This window comes from Apium graveolens, chromosome 9 (genome assembly GCF_009905375.1).
Source record: "Apium graveolens cultivar Ventura chromosome 9, ASM990537v1, whole genome shotgun sequence".
Classification (NCBI taxonomy): domain Eukaryota; kingdom Viridiplantae; phylum Streptophyta; class Magnoliopsida; order Apiales; family Apiaceae; genus Apium; species Apium graveolens.
Window position 1 is genome coordinate 29635195 of NC_133655.1, and position 20056 is coordinate 29655250.

Genomic DNA, 20056 nt, shown 5'->3' on the forward strand with positions numbered 1-20056 from the left:
TCTCAACATATTTCTAGAAAATGAGGCGCTACCTGAATTTGTTACATCTGATAAAGGAGTTCTGTCTAGACTACCTTCAAGAGGATTCTTGTAGTTTACTCTGCTATTTGATCGGGGAGTAACAACAGGACTACTACATTCTACCAACCAAATATTAAATGCATTATTGCTTCATAAACATAAAATAGCAGTTGCTTTACAAGATAAACACATAGTAAATTAATAAAACAAACAGTACTTGTAGCTGTTTCATTCAAGTGGCCTGATCTAGGCAAGTCACCAAGTTTCCTCCTCTTTCCCACCGACCTAACAATATTTGGCGTGGATTCTGTCAACATACCTGCATTAGAGACAAAACAATGGGTAGTCAGAACATAAGCCTAAGTATGTTTGCAGTTTAAATTTTGTAAGAATTAGAATCTGTACTTGTAGGTGTTTTGTTTTGGCTCCCACTACTAACTATTGCTGGGGTAAACAGAGGTGACCGGTTCGTCTTGGTTGACGGAGTATGAACGTTGGCCATTGATCCTGTTAACACAAGTGCTGAACAAACACAAACAGAAGTCTTACTTATATTCACACATACAAAGAGAAGGTATTCAATAACAACAAACTTACCTGTGCTAGTACTCCTTACCTGTGGAAGAAGATAAAGCACAACGATCAGCAATAGCAAACTCGACAACCACATTCTCTTTGTTACGATTCAATTATTTCGTTATTTTATACTTCCGACTATAATCTGCATTCAAATCTTCCAGGTTAAAGAACTTGTCACCTTCTTCACCACCCATACCTTGAACAAAAAATCAACCCGTACTCAAATGGAAGACACAGGTAAGAAGCTATTCAACATATTCAAGTGCACACATGTATACACAATATTCAAGTGGGTGAAGACACTATTCAAAAGAGAGGGAGAAGTCACTAATTAACCTAAACAAACTAATTAGATTTTGAATTTCAAATTCAAAAGTGTATAGGACACATTCTTACCTTCCATGAAAAGCTTCAAAAGCTTTCAACATAAGCTTTCTTCTCATCCAATATAATCTTTATTCTCATCCAATATGTAATTTTAAAAAACTAATCAGTGGCAACTTTAGTAATTTTTTACAACTTGGTGGGTACAATGCTAAAAAGGGGTGGAAGTTACTATTCAAAAGGGCCAGTAGGAACTATTATATACATAGATTAATATTTATTTATTATTACAAACATTATTTAAGATTTTTGAAATTTTTTTAATCTAAAACTGTTAAGTGGTTCATTTAACCGTGATATAACCGTTTATTACAAAATTACCCTATCACAAACAATTGTTGGGACGCGACCCCAAATTGGACATATAATTTTTAACACGGTCCATCGTGTTTTCCAACTCCCATAATCACGCTAATTTCGTAAAAGACTTCCTCACATTTTATAACCATGTAACTTAGGCTCCGTTTAGGAGTGCTGTTAAAAACTGCTATGCTGGGCGAAAAAATGCTGGTGGAAAAAGTGCTGTTAGCAAAATTAGATGACTGTTTCATAATTTTTTTTAATTTATGCATATTTTGAGATAAAATATATAAAAATAATAATTTTGAGAATATTTGATGGTGAAACGGATAGTTACTTTCTACAAAAGCTAAAAATAGTTTTTTCCAAAAGTATGGGGGGCATGCTTTTGCAGACAAGAGCTTTTAGACCAAAAATGCTTTTGCAGACAGTATCTTTTAAAATTTATCAAACACCTGTCTGACAGCTTTTCAGCAAAAAACTGTTGTAGCTGTTTGGAACAGTAATACCAAACGGGGCCTTAATTCCTGAACTATATATATATTTATATAGGTCAAACTCACCTTTATTTCTATACAAAATCAATACAAATTTCAACCCAATCCAAACCTATCGGGATATTCATTTTTTAAAATATAACTCATTACCAAATCGGGTCATACTCACTTCATTTTGAACAAAGAAACTAATAAAAATCTACAGTCCACCCATACCCAACTAGATCATACCCTAATATTTTTTTCAGGATGCTATACTTTAGATCCACGTTCTGCTCCGTAACAAACTCTATTCTCTGTGCGATTGAAATTTCAAATTTTTGATAACCTTGGATCAGACTATTCTCCGCAGCTTGGGATTTCTTGACCTCGCTGGTGCTTGGCATTTGTTGACGTCGATTTTGTAAAAGAAGGCCTCGGCAATACGGTGTTCTGATTACCGTTTCATGGATTTTAATGTATGATAATTAACCTTCGTAGTGATTTTAATAGGCTGATTTCTCCTGTATTATGAGTTCACTGATATGATTATATTTCTATAGGTCAAAAACGTTTCCTCTTGCTCCATTGTCTCCCATCACAGAATGGTACATCACTTTATGAATATGATCATGTTTTGTACGTTTAAAACTCTTTGGTCTCTATTGTACCTCATAGTTTTGTCACGGGTCAAAAACGACGATCGAGATGTATGTCTGATGCTGCTAATTCAAAAACATGTCATTTTACTGCAGGATTAATGAATTCGAAGAACATACGACCAGATGCAACACGTTCCAATTTTGTTCAGGTAAATGGGTAAACTAATTTTCGTACATTACTGTGTTGTTCATGTACATATTTCTGAAATGACATAATTTTATATGTTTCAATGTACTCTTACAATTTTCATAATTTTGTATTTCTAATTACATGTTTCAACATTCATCTCCGTTATGTACTTTTACGTTAAACAAAACTATTGTTCGTCCAACTACAAGAGTACTTGATTCAGAGAACATACCACTAGATGCAGTACGTTCTAATGATATTCAGGTCAATGCGTAATCTTATTTCCGTACATTATTCTGAATGTTCATTTACATTAAAATTGAAATTTATATAACTTTTGTGATTACGTGTTTCAGCATTCACCTTTATTAACGTCTTTTACTTCGAACAAAACTATTGTTCATGGTACGCATCTTCTTTTGTTGAATTAGATTTTATAAACTTTCAGTGTATGATAATACAAATTATCTTCGGTTGTATATGATTATTCGCAAATGAAATAGTAGAACATTCCAACGAGATTTTGTGGAAGCCTAAGGTAAATTACGCAGACAGCAAAAGTACAAAAATTAGGTCCCCACTCACTTTTGCAAACACTTAGCTACACAAATAGCACACACAAGATAATAATTATGAATACGTGATTGTAACGACCGAGGAATTACGCTTGTATTATATTATAATAATGATAAATTATGTGTATTATTATGTAATTAAATGTGTTAAGTCGTTAAACCCTAACGGCTATGTGTTATGTGTTGGCTGTTTTGATACCAACGTGTTTTGGATATTTATTGAGCGTTTTATCGTCAGTTATATATGTTATATTAAAACCTGTACAGCTCAAAACTATGTTTTAAAAGCTCATATTTCAAACAAAATTATTGGCTCTATTTTATTAAAAATGCCTTATACCATATCGCTATTCTGAACCCCTAGACGTTTTACAAACTGACCTTTTTCGCGAAAAACGACTTTTCCGGACCCTTCGGATACCAAAAACCCCACAAAAATTACATTTTTATTTTTATATGATCATGAAATTATCATATATCATTTTTCTTTGTATTTTTGTAATATTCACAATTTTTGGAAATTTTTAGCATTTATTTTGTATTTATTGGATATTTAAAAATTCAATATTAATACCCAAAAATTATAAAAATTGGGGCCAAATATTTTTATTAGGAGTGTAATTAGACCCTTAATTTTACTTAGGGGTATTATTTTCATAAATATAAATACCTGAATTATTATTAATTAAATCAGTTAATTATACAGAAAAATCAGAAAAATAAAAAGAAAAAGAAAAAAGGGAATTAAGGTTAGGGTTTGTGAAGAACAGAGCAGGAGAATCAAGGTCGAATTTCATCGTGATTCCGAAGTCCAAATCAGTCGTGTGAGTACTCATTTTGAAGCTTATGATCTCTAGTTTTCAATTATGTAATTGTTTTTCGTGTTTGATTGATCGAATTGAAAGTTGTTATTTCGGGTTTTAATTTCGAATTCGGGTTTTGATTTCCAGTTATTATTTGATGTTATTGTTGTTAGAAACGTGTAGATCGTCGAATAGGGAGTCGTTTGGCACCGGTTTTACTCGATTTGGTGTCCGTTTCGAGCTCGTCGGAAAAACGGCGATGCCGCCGTTGTTCTTCGTTTCCGGGGACGACGTCGACGACTGGAGAAGAAGGAAGGAAGGAGAGGGTGTCTGTGTTGTTGTGCTTCAGAAATGCAGAAGAAACGAACTGGAATCGAGCGTTTTGGCTGCGTTTGGTTCGCCGAAATAAGCCCGCCGGCGTCGGGTTCTGGGCAGCCGACCGGTTGTTCTACCCGACCCGTTTTGCTTGGGGACGACTCGGTTTGCAACCCGGGTTCAATCCTAAAAACCCAAAATCTGTTTCTGTTTTTGTGTTTTTGATTTAATTAATTATTTATTTATATTTTAATAATTAAAAATCAGTTTTAATAATTCTAAAAATTAATTAAAAATTAGTTATAAATTCTGAAAAATAGTATTAATAATTTCTGAATTATTTTATTAAATTATAAATTCGAATTTATTTATTTAATTAATTATTTAATTATTTATCTAAGTATTTATTAATTATCTAATTAATTAATAATAGGGTAATTAATTAATAATTAGGTAATTAATTAGTGAATAAAGATTAGAAATAATTAAGTAATGTGATTAATAATCTAATAATTGGTTAATAATGCGAATAGTGATTCACTAATTAGAATTATTATTCGAGCGTTAGTTATTTGAATAATATTGCGTTAATTATTCGTATCGTATAATTAGTTATCGGTAATTATCTGTTTAGCGAATCGTACGAGTTTCAATAATAATCTAATAGTTCGATAATTATGCGAGAATTGCGAGTAGCTCGTAGTTATACGAGTGATTAATCATTAAGTTAGTTTATAATTCGAGTAATTCGTAGTTATTCGATAAATAGCGTATCGGTTAATTAAATCGATTGATTATTTGTAAATAATCGATCTGAACGAATAAATAATAATAATTTGTAATAAATAGTAATAATTCCTAATAATTAGGGATTAATTATTTTTTAAAATACAATAATTATTAATTAATTATTTAAAAATATAATTAAGGATTGTTTAATTATAATTAATTATTTATAATTAATTATTAATTAATTAAATCTTGTTTAATTCATAATAATTTAACCGTTAGTCCGATTTGAGCGAAACGAAGACCTCTAGACTCAGAAAAATGAGACGAATCCAATAAAAATAGTTGTAAGTTATAATTTCTTCCGAAAGAGAGTGGTTTGGTGATAATTGATAGTTCGTAGGTCCTAATAGGGGTATAATTGAGCCGAATAAATCCAGAAAAATTATAATAAAATCAGATAAGACTAGTAATGCAGGTATGAGTCTAGAATTGATTCTAAAAATAATTATAAGTCTAAAAAAAATGTATTATGTGTTTTATGTGCTACTTGCTTTACATGATTATGTGAATATATGTGCTGTATAAATGTATGTGTATATATGCGAGTCAGATAGAAACGCATGGGTAGACTGATAAGGTTGCGTGATATCAATTCAAGATACACGTATATAGTAAGTTATCTAAACGACTATTTTTCCATGATTGGTTCAGTGTTAGCAAGGTAGAGCAAGCTAGGGTCAGAAGACGGTGAGTTAAACCAGGTTAAGTACGCGCAAGGCAAGTTTTTCCCCTATTCTAAATTCAGAATAGTGATTTATATTTCTTTTCTATCGTATCAATTCTCTTTGATAATCATTGTTCATATACACTGTTACCCATTTATTATTGCTTGTTCCAATTTTCATTTCAATTCTTGATTTACTCAATTTATTGAATTCCCTGTTCATATTTCAATCCTTTTTACCCTTGTTACATATACTCTGGTATATCCTGGTGTTGGGATATATCAATAGCATTCCGATTGTTCCGGATGCTAAGCCTTGGACTGGATGGTTACTATACGGGCTGGGTTTTACCCAGACCATTATTTAATAGGCCATAGTTGCCTGAGTACTCCTTATGTTGGTTGGGTCTATGCAGTTGGGTATAGATCTGCACTATATTCTAACTGATCAGCAGGTTATAGTGCATATATTGGTTCTTGTTTCCAGTCTTGTTCATTTGGTACTCGCCAGCATTGGCAAATTACCATGCTATACAGATTTAGATGGTTGATCCAACCAGCAGCTTATTGGTTCATTTATCTCTCTTTCTTTATACTATATGTATTGTTGCAGGCTTGTTGAGCAATTTTGGCTCATCCCTTTTTATTGTTACTCCTATTGTTTTACAGTTAAGGTAGAGAATGAAACCCATCAGGACCCGCATACACTACTAGAAATATGGGATCAGACATCGGTTCAGAACCGATGTTGAAAAAAATCTGAACCGATGTCTTCGCGTGTGATGTTAAATGTCATCAGCCTTTGACATCGGTTAACAACCGATGTCTATTATAGTGCTATACATCGGTTTTAAGATTAAATGTGATGTCTTTGCAACAAATTTCAGCTTATATTACAGTATTTTAAGGTGAATATGAGTATATTATGAGGTATTTATCCATTAAAACATAAAATCTACAAGCTCTAAAAGCCATTTATTAAAATTCTTTTGAACAAACCGATGTCAAATGCTAGATCAGACATCAGTTAGATTAGTTGCCCGATGTGAAATGTTTGATCAGACATCGATTATATTAGCCCCCTGATGTGAAATGATGGATAAGATACGGGCGTTCTTCACGAAACCGATGTTAAATCTTTTTGTTTAACATCAGCCAATTTTTCTAACCGATGTTATTTGACTTAAAATACATTGAGTTTTTTTCGGAACCGATGTCAAATGACTATTTCATATTGTTTTTTTAGTTCTTTTTCGTTTAATATTATTTTACCTGATGTCTTTTATACATTTTTTACATCGATTTACATTAATCATTATGATGTTAATGTTCTGTAAATTGCATGTCATCCTGGTACTATTTACAGCCACAAGGAACCAATTGCATCTACAACAAAAAACAACCAAACAATGCTAACATCCCAACAAAAAATATCCAAAAACATCCAACAGAAACATAAAAATAAATTGATAGAAGATTTCTTAACATTCACTACAACAAACTCAATTCGTACATATATTCAAGTCTAAAATAAACATCCCAACCAAAAATAATAAAATCCAAATTCCTTAGTTATTACATCCGACATTATTAACATCTCTAATGCTTGCAAGTACCACTAACTGCATCATGATATTGCGCAATTGCCAAAATATCAGCTAAATTCCGTAGCCAATGTGGTAAAAGTTGGCTGCAACTTTGTTACTTGACCCTGAAAACATACCTTATATATAATATAGGAAATATATGAAATGAAAAAGCAGTACTGAGGTTCATGAGGGTGAAACATACCCACTCAACCAGACTCTCGTCACCCAGTGGTTGAGATCCATCCACAGGTTTACGCCCAGTGATGAGCTCTAAAAGAACTACTCCGAATGAGAAAACATCTTATTTTTCAGTCAGCTTGCCACTTGATGCATACTCTGGAGCCATGTATCTGACAAATCACCAGCCAAGATTCATCAGATAAATTGTAAATAAAAAAAATTGAAGGATAAAACCCTGATGATTGTAGCCACGAAATTATGTTGGACAAAAGAAGATTGAACACTTAAGTAAAACAAGGAAAACCAGGGTGTCATTGTTGCAACAATTTGAGTACCTCTAGGCTTTTTTATATGAAAAGTAAATATAGGGTGTCATGTTGTCTCAAGATTACACGAGTAGTGATGTCCTGCTTATTTGCCAAAATCAGTAGTGATGATCCTGATACCTCTGTTATAAAGAAAGAAATAAAAATTATGTATCAAAAAGATAAATAGATATACTTGACGAAACTCTTAAGCTACAGAAAAGATAGCAACACGTTTACAATATATAGAAAGTTCAATGACACAGTGAATTTCACGTTTATTTAATATTAAAGCTAACCCGTCTTCCTAAAGAAGACTTTCCCAGATAAAATTACAAAAAGCATTGCCCAGATTGTGAAATAAATCCAACATCGTAGGTTCCCAAACCTTGACATCTGGATTTATGGACCTGACCTGTCAGTAAATAATTGCTAGCACATATAAGATTCCCAACAGGCTCAGATCCAAGAACACTGCCACAGAGTAGAGTTTCTAAAGTTCATTTATAAGCTATGTAGCACTAAATTCTAGAAAGGAGATAATTGACAGAACATGACCAGCTTAAAGATGTCTAACATACGCAGGAGACCAGCACACAAAGATCAGGATTTCAGCGGTAATGGGAATACTACATTACCTATCTCGAAAAAAGGCAGGAAACAAGCACACAAAAAGTTTATAAATTATGCTTTAGTACACTTATTAATGACAATGTTATGTTTGCATCATGACTTTCGTAAGCACTCATTAACTCTTAATACAAGAAAAATTTAAGTGTTGGTTAATCTAGGTACTTCACAAATGAAAATACTTTACTCAGCGAAGAGAATACTAGAGGCTGATGTGGACTGGAGTACTGGACAACTATTTTTAATTTTGTAAACGCAAAATATTCAAGTCAAGAGCACAAATAGTTCATACACAAGTAGTTTAGGTAAGGCTGCCTAATAGGTCCCTTAGTAACAAGAATCACTAACCCCTGCCCAAAAATGATTAGCAAGTCAGAAACAATCTAACTATCCCAGACCAATCACAAAGCGTAAAGGAACAAAAGACAAGTCAGACACAAGGTAATTATGTTTTGGCACTTGTCTGTACCTTTGATCTATGAATACCAAGGTTGCAATGAACACCGGAGCATTCAATGCACATCAGAACAGCAAGATTTAAGGACGCCCAATCAGGCTCAAGAGCACCACATTCTGCACATATGTCATTGCCAGGAATTTCTCTAAGGATCCTAGACATATTATCTTCTCGATTCGAACTCTGGTCTACGCTTTCATCATGTGATCCAGAAGAGGTATTGTTATACTCGTTACCCCCAGATTTCAGCTGCAGAAGATTCATGTTAGTCAGAAACGTAAATATTTAAATGCCAATCTGATTTCTTAATGTGAAACAGGACATGCAAAAAATTTACAGAGTTTGACCTGTCGCAACTGAGAGTTCAAAAGGGAAGTAATAACACCTTGTATTTTGTTTACCCAATCAATCCTATATGCTTCTGTTTCAGCCTGCTCAAATCAGAAAACATGTTGTTATACCTCTATAGAAATGTAACTGCATTACAAAGAATACCACTGGATAATTATGTTAAAATAAATACATAGAATATATATAGGATACTTAATAACAAAGCATCGGATATATGGGAGCAATACCAATATACTCAAATTAAAATATATTCATCTACTAACTAGTATACATATCTTCATCGAATGGCCTGTGACCTTTGGTTAATTAATGTCTGCAACCGTGAAGCTTTGAATATTGGAAAGGCGAGTTTGTCACGAAATAATGGATTCACCTCTATAAGCTTTTTGAGTTCAACCAGTATAATGCTGCGTGCTGATTTTGTATCCCCATACTTAGAGAGCTGTTCATTTTGCCTGTTGAACCAGTAAAAATAACATAAAAATGACAAGGAATCAGATAAGGTGTATCTTAAAAACAGAGATATTAAATACAAGGTTAACACCTGAAATTGTCCAGAGCAAGTAGTTGAGTGATTTCCTTGAAAAGTTCTTCATTAAAAGACGAGAACACCTTCAGATCCTTCACAAGAATCTCAACGGCTTTAGATCGGTCATTCCTGAGAATAAAAACAAAATATTTTGTTAAAAATTAGCTTGGCCTCTTTCAACAGACTGATGGAAGAATCAGTAATAAGAATTCACCTATCAAGAGCTTCTAGATATTCTATTTCCCAATCTCGAAAAAAATCTTCATCGAGTAGCGATTGTCCTCAACCTTCGTAAAACCACATAAATAGCGTTCAACTTCATCCCACTCGCCCGCCTGAACTTGCTCGTCAAAGTATTTTATATTGAAGTAGAAACCAGATTCATGTTCCAGCCTAATCAAAAACAAAAACAGATCCCTTTTCAATATCATAAACATTATTTTAACTTGCTCGCTCGCTTGAAAAAGCACATGGCCAGTATTGAACAGTCAATGAAACATATAGAATAAGTTCTTCAACCTTTACACATAAATCAACTAATTTAACACTAAAATTAGAGAGAGAGAGAGAGAGAGAGAGAGAGAGGGAGATAGAGAGAGAGAGACTTCACCTCATCAGATCCACAAAAATCATCAGACTTCTTAAAACAATAACCAGATCCCCCTCTTTCCATTGTAGCCACTTTCTCATAAAATTTATAGTAACATGTACATATAAATCAACTAATTTAACACTAAAATTAAGCAAAACTCAAACAAATTAAAGAAGGCAGATATAGGGTTTGACCTTCAAATAATCGAATAATTAATGATTCATATAATCGGGTTTATGTAATGTTATTTAAGAGAGAGAGGAGAGTGAGAAAGTGAGGTCCGGATAGAGAGTGAGGTGAGAGATGATGGAAAAAAACGGAGAGAGGTAGGCAGGTGAGAGAAAGTCGAGGTGTGAGAAAGGGGGAAACAGAAGATATTATTGAAAAGGGGGAAATAAAATTTTTGTTGAAATGAAATGGGGGGAAATGTATGTGTACTAACGAGGGAAAATGACTTGTTATTTTTATTTTTTTAAAATTGATTATAGACAACGGCCAGTATAAATAACCGATGTCAAAGTAAAAAATGTTTATTTGGTATTTTTTAAAATTAAACATAGACAACAGTTGCTATATAAAACCGATGTAAATATTATTGATTAACATCGCTTTCAGAGAAACCGATGTTAAAAATTCTTTTAACATCGGGTGCATTACATGCCGATGTCTAAATACCGATGTCGTATCTACTATTTCTAGTAGTGATAGTCAAGAAGCGAGTCAAGCAATGAGACCCTCTTATACCAAGAGTGTTCCTTCCTATTCCTGAAGAGAGCTTTGATTTTCTAGATCAGGTGTAGCAGAATAAGTAGTAATGTTGGGTTGAATAAAATTATTGTGTAGTTTGAATAAAAGTTGTGTAGTGAGAGTGTAGATAGAATAATGTTTTGTAACAAAGAGAGTTCTTGAGACAGATTTTATTTAGTTGGGTTTGTAATAAAGTGTAGTATGTGGTTCTTGTTTTCAACTCAGACCTTAAAAGATCCTGAGTAGAGATAGTTCGGGGTAATTATTATATTTATATTCCGCTTGTGCAGGTTTAGTTGGTAATTGTTGTTAATAATGCCCCAAATCTATACCCCGGATTTGGAGGGTGTTATAGTTGGCATCAGAGCTTAGGTTTGACCTTTGAAAACAAGAACGTTAGGGTTAAGATAAGATAGGAAAATGAGATAGGATAGAAGTAAGAGTGTTAGGATTGTCTGTTTATGTGATTAGAAGTTATGAGTTTTAGAATTGTGATTTGATTGTTTTTGTGTTATTATTTTTATGTATACTAGATGGCTTCTTTATCATCGTCTACGGAGAGAACCGAGACAGATCCAGTGGATGCACCGATATTAGCCCCAGTGTCAGAGCAGATCTTACCTCCATTGCCACTACCTCCACCATTGCCACCTGGACCAGCACCAGAGATACCACTTCCCCTAGAGGTACCAGATTTTGCAGATTATTTTCCATATTTTGAGCCAGAGATACCAGATTTTCCACCTTTAGAGTTTCCGATGTTCGATATTCCTGACATGGTCGATCTTCCGCAGTGGGAGGATTTAGAGCCTTAGATTCCTATGCCACCAGTCGAGATTCCAGAGATGCCACAGATGGAGCCAGAGGCAGAGCCGCCAGTGTATGCACCTATGGAGCAGCCTGTCTTATTCCCTGCCCCATTAGCCATTTATGCACCTATTCCTGGAGTTTATCAGTTTCCTTAGCCAGAGTTTATGGATGAGATCGTGGTAGATGGACCATTACCTTCTCGAGGTTCCAGCACTGATCTTCGTGAGCATCATACAGTGACTTACCAGCGCTTTCAGGCTGAGAGGGAGGAGAGGATTAGATGGCAGAACCAGTGCAGAGAGATCCTTGGATTATATGAGATGCAGGCAGATGGTCCTGTCAGAGCATTACGACCAGATTATATACTGAGAGAGAGGTTACATCAGATTCACCGGATTAGTTCTCAGCAGCTTATGGATTTGAGACAACAGGATCTTAGTGCGGAGACAGCATATCGCAGAGCATTGGGACTTACCGAGGCAGTGCTAGAGGCATTATAAGAGGAGTTGAGCCATGTGCCACCAGGATTTTGAGACTAGCAGATCGATGAGTGTTGTATTATGTGCATTTTGTAGATAGAGGCAGCATAGTATTGTATGACTAGTTTGTATGAGTATAGCTACTGACTTTGACTGATAGTAGTAGCAGGACGACTGTTATATCATAGGTTTTTGTATCAAGCACTGACACCTGCAGCTGGTGTTCTACCTATATATATATGAGATGATCTTTTGCACATTTTCTTTATTTTATTTTTATTTATTTAAGCAATTATATTTATTTCATTACCATTGCATAATTACAAATGTTGTTTTATTTACGATCATGTTATACCTTTATGTTTTCAAAAAGATTTTAGAACATAAAAAAAAAAAAATTCACATCATACTGTTTCATCTATTCAGTTATTTAGTAAGCTGTTTTATTTTCTCAAATCGACTGTTTTAATATATAGTATACTGTTATTAAAGAAGACCCATTATTTATTTACCAGAAAGATGGCACCTAAAAGAAAAGCACAACCCGACTCATCAAATGGAAACACCGAGGGCCAAAATAATAATAACCAGATGGATCAGATGTTTAATCTCATGCAACAGCAGATGTTGATGATGCAACAACAAATGCAGCAGCAACAACAGCAGTTCCAGCAACAGATGTTACAGCAAGCCGCTCATCCAGGACATCAAGGTACCACCAGCAGCACCTACGGTCACTTTCAAACAATTTCAGTCAGTAAAACCTCCGGAATTTATAGGTTCCACGGATCCTACAAAAGCGAGAGCTTGGATGAAAGAGATGGAAAAGGCTTTTTCGTTGGTGAAAGTTGAGGAAGAACAGAAGACGGATTTTGCTAGCTACTTTCTGAAAGGCGAAGCTAATTACTGGTGGGAATCGAAAAAAACTTTGGAAGGAGAAGGTGTGGTGACCTGGGATAGATTCACTGATCTTTTCTTGGAGAAATATTTTCCTCGTTTTATGAAGAACCAGATGGAGATCAAATTCTTGGAGCTGAAGCAAGACAACTTATCAGTGGCGGATTATGAGACCAAGTTCACTGAATTGGCAAGGTTTGTTCCAGAACAAGTGGATACGGATGAGAAGCGGGCCAAGAGATTCCAGCAAGGACTGAAACTATGGATTCGTAGCAGGGTAGCTGTGTTTGAACTGACGACTTATACAGCTGTTGTTCAGAAGGCTATGATTATTGAAGGTGAAAGTGAAGCAGCTCAGAAAGAGAAAGGACCAGGAAATTTTCAGAATCGTTTCAATAAAAGGCCGGGATTTCAAGCTCGAGGAAAAGTAAATTTTAGGAGACCGGGACAAAACAACCAGAGGATGGGTAATCGACTTCCTGCCCCAACTCAGCAAAGGCTTATTCGACCGCCTATACCTGATTGCAGAACGTGTGGTAAAAAGCATACGGGGATTTGCAACAAGCCAAATGTTACGTGTTTTAAGTGCAAGCAAAGGGGACACTATTCTGGAGAATGTCCGACGGGAAAAGCAGAAGTTACTTGTTTCCAATGTGGGAGAAAAGGACATATCGCCAGAGACTGCAGAGGAATTGCAATGGCCGCTAGTATTCCAAGAGTTTTAACATTACCTCCACCTCCACTACCACAGCAAAATCAGCCTAGAGCAAGGACTTTCAATATGTCAATGAAGGAAGCGGTACAGAGTCCGAATGTGGTTGCAGGTACACTCCCTGTAAATTCTGTAAATGCTTTAGTATTGATTGATTCAGGAGCTACTAGATCTTTTATTTCTGAAGATTTTATCTCTAAGATAGATTGTGAAGTTCAGTGGTTAGATGAAGTGTTAGTCATAAAATTAGCAAATGATGACCAGGTTGCAGTAGATCGAGTATGCCCGAGTTGTGATATTGAGATAGGGAGATGTCATTTTTCAGTTAATTTGATACCTTTTAGGCTAGGGGAGTTTGATGTTATTCTAGGAATGGATTGGCTATCTAGTAATAATGCTCAGATTGATTGTGCGAATAAGAGGGTGAAATTGCAAACTGAAGAAAATGAAACGGTAATATTTAAAGGTGAGAAACAAAAGCAGAAATTTCTATCAATAATGCAGACGAGAAGATTGCTACGTCAAGGATGTCAAACTTATTTAGCCTATGTACGGGATGCTGATAAGGGTAATCCGAAGATTGAAGATATTCCTGTAGTTTGTGAATTTCTTGATGTTTTTCCAGACGAACTACCGGGACTTCCACCAGATCGAGAAATCGAGTTCACTATTGACTTGACGCCAGGGACTGAACCAATTTCGAAAGCTCCATATCGAATGGCACCTGTTGAAATGAGGGAATTAGCAAAGCAGTTGCAAGAACTTCTCGACAAAGGAATCATAAGGCCAAGTGTATCCCCATGGGGCGCGCCAGTATTGTTCGTGAAAAAGAAGGATGGTAGTATGCGACTGTGTATTGATTATCGTGAGCTGAACAAGTTAACTATCAAGAATAAATATCCTTTACCTCGCATCGATAATTTATTTGATCAACTAAAAGAAGCAGCATGGTTTTCGAAAATCGACTTACGATCGGGCTATCATCAGTTAAAGATCAAGGCTGAAGATATTCCTAAGACAGCGTTCAGAACGAGGTACGGACACTATGAATTTCTTGTGATGGCTTTTGGATTGACGAATGCACCTGCAGCGTTTATGGATTTGATGAATCGAGTATTCAAGAAGTATCTGGATAAGTTTATCATTGTATTTATTGATGACATCTTGATCTACTCCAAGACAGAAGAAGAACATGCAGCGCATTTAAGAACGACATTGGAGATATTATGAAAGGAGCAGCTTTATGCAAAATTTTCAAAATGCGAATTTTGGTTGAAAGAAGTACAGTTTCTAGGGCATATCATCAGTAGAGAAGGCATTCAAGTTGATCCAGTAAAGATTGAAGCTGTGTTGAACTGGGAAAGACCAAAGACGCCGACAGAGGTTTGAAGTTTCTTAGGATTGGCAGGATATTATCGAAGATTTGTTAAAGATTTTGCGAAGATAGCAACACCGCTGACCAAGTTAACTCGAAAAAGTGAAAAGTTTGAATGGAATAGTAAGTGTGAAGAAAGTTTTCAAGAGTTGAAGAATCGGTTGGTGCCCGCACCAGTATTAGTACTCCTAGACGAGCAAGGAAATTTTGTTATATATAGTGACGCTTCGTATCGCGGGCTAGGATGTGTATTGATGCAACATGGTAACGTCATTGCCTATGCTTCGAGACAACTTAAACCTCATGAGCAGAAATATCCTATGTATGATCTGGAATTGGCAGCAATTGTATTTGCATTGAAGCTTTAGAGACATTATCTGTACGGTGAAAATGCGAAATCTACACGGATCATAAAAGTCTGAAGTATATCTTCACGCAAAAGGAACTGAACATGCGACAACGTCGATGGCTGGAATTGATTAAAGATTATGATGTTACAATCAGTTATCATCCAGGAAATGCGAATGTTGTAGCAGATGCGTTAAGTAAAAAAGAAAGATTGAATCGGTTAACTTCATGCGAAGATTTGGTTAAGGAATTCGACAAATTGGAAATCGAGATTCGTATTCCCCATGAGTCTGCAGGAACTATCTACGCTATGACTTTTCAACCAGGATTGCTAGAAAAGATTCGCCGTTGTCAAGATGAAGTGATGAGTCTGATGATGACTTAAAGGGAGAAGAGATTACAACTCAGAAAGATAATGAAGGAATTTTACGTTTTGCGTCAAGAATCTGGATCCCTAACGTGGCAGAATTAAAAGAAGAGATTATGCGAGATGCGCACAATTCGAAGTATTCCATTCATCCAGGAAGCACGAAAATGTATCGCGATTTGAAGGAGAACTTTTGGTGGCCGAATATGAAGAAGGAGATAGCAGAATGGGTGAGTAAATGCTACACATGCCAGCGAGTTAAAACAGAACATTAACGTCCGAGTGGGTTATTACAACCGTTAAACATTCCAGAATGGAAATGGGAACATCTGGCGATGGATTTCGTAGTGGGACTTCCAAGAACGAAAGAAAATCATGATGCAATTTGGGTTATTGTTGATCGATTGACAAAATCAGCACATTTTCTTCCGATTAACGAGAGATTTTCACTGGACAAGTTAGTGCACTTATATCTTAAAGAAATTGTGATGCGTCATAGAGTACCAGTATCGATTGTATCGGATCGAGATCCTCGTTTTAATTCAAGATTTTTGAGACAATTCCAAGAATGTCTAGGAACGAAGTTGAACATGAGTACAGCCTATCATCCGCAAACGGACGGTCAAAGTGAAAGGACAATTCAAACGATTGAAGACATGCTACGAGTTTGTGTGATCGATTTTGAAGACAGTTGGGATGAACATTTACCCCTAGTGGAATTTTCTTATAATAACAGCTATCACGCCAGTATTGGAATGCCACCGTATGAAGCATTGTATGAGAGAAAATGCAGATCACCAGTGCATTGGGATGAAGTTGGAGAACGCAAGATTTTGGGTCCAGAATTAATTCGGCAGACAAAAGGAAAGATTGAACTTATTCGAAAACGAATCGAGGCAGCGCAAAACAGGCAAAGCAAATATGCAGACCAAGCAAGGAAGGATATGGACTATCAGGAAGGAGAACACGTATTGCTCAAAATATCGCCATGGAAAGGATTGACCAGATTTGGCAATAAAGGGAAATTGAAGCCATAATACGTTGGACCATTTAAGATTTTGAAGAAAATTGGGAAGGTTGCGTACGAGTTAGCTTTACCACCCCATATGCAGCACATTCACAACGTATTTCATGTATCTATGCTTAAGAAGTACAATCCTGATACAAGGCATGTAATAAAATATGAACCAGTAGAACTTCAGGCAGATTTGTCGTATGTAGAGCAGCCGATAAGGATTTTAGATCGGCAAGAGAAGGTATTAAGAAATAAGTCTGTATCATTAGTGAGAGTCTTGTGGAGAAACCCAGTGGTTGAAGAATCAACCTGGGAGCTTGAGAGTGAAATGTTAGAAAAGTATCCTCAGTTATTTGCATAGTGTGATTCTGAGGACAGAATCCTGTTAAGGGGGAGAATGTAACGACCGAGGAATTACGCTTGTATTATATTATAATAATGATAAATTATGTGTATTATTATGTGATTAAATGTGTTAAGTCGTTAAACCCTAACTGCTATGTGTTATGTGTTGACTGTTTTGATACCAACGTGTTTTGGATATTTATTGAGCGTTTTATCGTCAGTTATATATGTTATATTAAAACCTGTACAGCTCAAAACTATGTTTTAAAAGCCCATATTTCAAACAAAATCATTGGCTCTATTTTATTAAAAATGCCTTATACCATATCGCTATTCTGAACCCTTAGACGTTTTACAAACTGACCTTTTTCGCGAAAAAACGACTTTTCTGGACCCTTCGGATACCAAAAAACCCCACAAAAATTACATTTTTATTTTTATATGATCATGAAATTATCATATATCATTTTTCTTTGTATTTTTGTAATATTCACAATTTTTGGGAATTTTTAGCATTTATTTTGTATTTATTGGATATTTAAAATTTTCATTATTAATACCCAAAAATTATAAAAATTGGGGCCAAATATTTTTATTAGGAGTGTAATTAGACCCTTAATTTTACTTAGGGGTACTATTTTCATAAATATAAATACCTGAATTATTATTAATTAAATCAGTTAATTATACAGAAAAATCAGAAAAATAAAAAGAAAAAGAAAAAAGGGAATTAGGGTTAGGGTTTGTGAAGAACAGAGCAGGAGAATCAAGTTCGAATTTCATCGTGATTCCGGAGTCCAAATCAGTCATGTGAGTACTCGTTTTGAAGCTTATGATCTCTAGTTTTCAATTATGTAATTGTTTTTCGTGTTTGATTGATCGAATTGAAAGTTGTTATTTCGGGTTTTAATTTCGAATTCGGGTTTTGATTTCTAGTTATTGTTTGATGTTATTGTTGTTAAAAACGTGTAGATCGTCGAATAGGGAGTCGTTTGGCACCAGTTTCACTCGATTTGGTGTCCGTTTCGAGCTCGTCGGAAAAACGGCGATGCCGCCGTTGTTCTTCGTTTCCGGGGACGACGTCGACGACTGGAGAAGAAGGAAGGAAGGAGAGGGTGTCTGTGTTGTTATGCTTCAGAAACGCAGAAGAAACGAACTGGAATCGAGCGTTTTGGCTGCGTTTGGTTCGCCGGAATCAGCCCGCCGGCGTCGGGTTCTGGGCAGCCGACCGGTTGTTCTTCCCGACCCGTTTTGCTTGGGGACGACCCGGTTTCGACCCGGGTTCAATCCTAAAAACCCAAAATCTGTTTCTGTTTTTGTGTTTTTGATTTAATTAATTATTTATTTATATTTTAATAATTAAAAATCAGTTTTAATAATTCTAAAAATTAATTAAAAATTAGTTTTAAATTCTGAAAAATAGTATTAATAATTTCTGAATTATTTTATTAAATTATAAATTTGAATTTATTTATTTAATTAATTATTTAATTATTTATCTAATTATTTATTAATTATCTAATTAATTAATAATTGGGTAATTAATTAATAATTAGGTAATTAATTAGTGAATAAAGATTAGAAATAATTAAGTAATGTGATTAATTCTCTAATAATTAGTTAATAATGCGAAAAGTGATTCACTAATTAGAATTATTGTTCGAGCGTTAGTTATTCGAATAATATTGCGGTAATTATTCGTATCGTATAATTAGTTATCGGTAATTATCTGTTTAGCGAATCGTACGAGTTTCAATAATAATCTAATAGTTCGATAATTATGCGAGAATTGCGAGTAGCTCGTAGTTATACGAGTGATTAATCATTAAGTTAGTTTATAATTCGAGTAATTCGTAGTTATTCGATAAATAGCGTATCGGTTAATTAAATCGATTGATTATTTGTAAATAATCGATCTGAACGAATAAATAATAATAATTTGTAATAAATAGTAATAATTCCTAATAATTAGGGATTAATTATTTTTTAAAATATAATAATTATTAATTAATTATTTAAAAATATAATTAAGGATTGTTTAATTATAATTAATTATTTATAATTAATTATTAATTAATTAAATCTTGTTTAATTCATAATAATTCAACCGTTAGTCCGATTTGAGCGAAACGAAGACCTCTAGACTCAGAAAAATGAGACGAATCCAATAAAAATAGTTGTAAGTTATAATTTCTTCCGAAAGAGAGTGGTTTGGTGATAATTGATAGTTCGTAGGTCCTAATAGGGGTATAATTAAGCCGAATAAATCCTGAAAAATTATAATAAAATCAGATAAGACTAGTAATGCAGGTATGAGTCTAGAATTGATTCTAATAATAATTATAAGTCTAAAAAAATGTATTATGTGTTTTATGTGCTACGTGCTTTACGTGATTATGTGAATATATGTGTTGTATAAATGTATGTGTATATATGTGAGTCGGATAGAAACGCATGGGTAGACTGATAAGGTTGCGTGATATCAATTCAAGATACACATATATAGTAAGTTATCTAAACGACTATTTTTCCATGATTGGTTCAGTGTTAGCAAGGCAGAGCAAGCTAGGGTCAGAAAACGGTGAGTTAAACCAGGTTAAGTACGCGCAAGACAAGTTTTTCCCCTA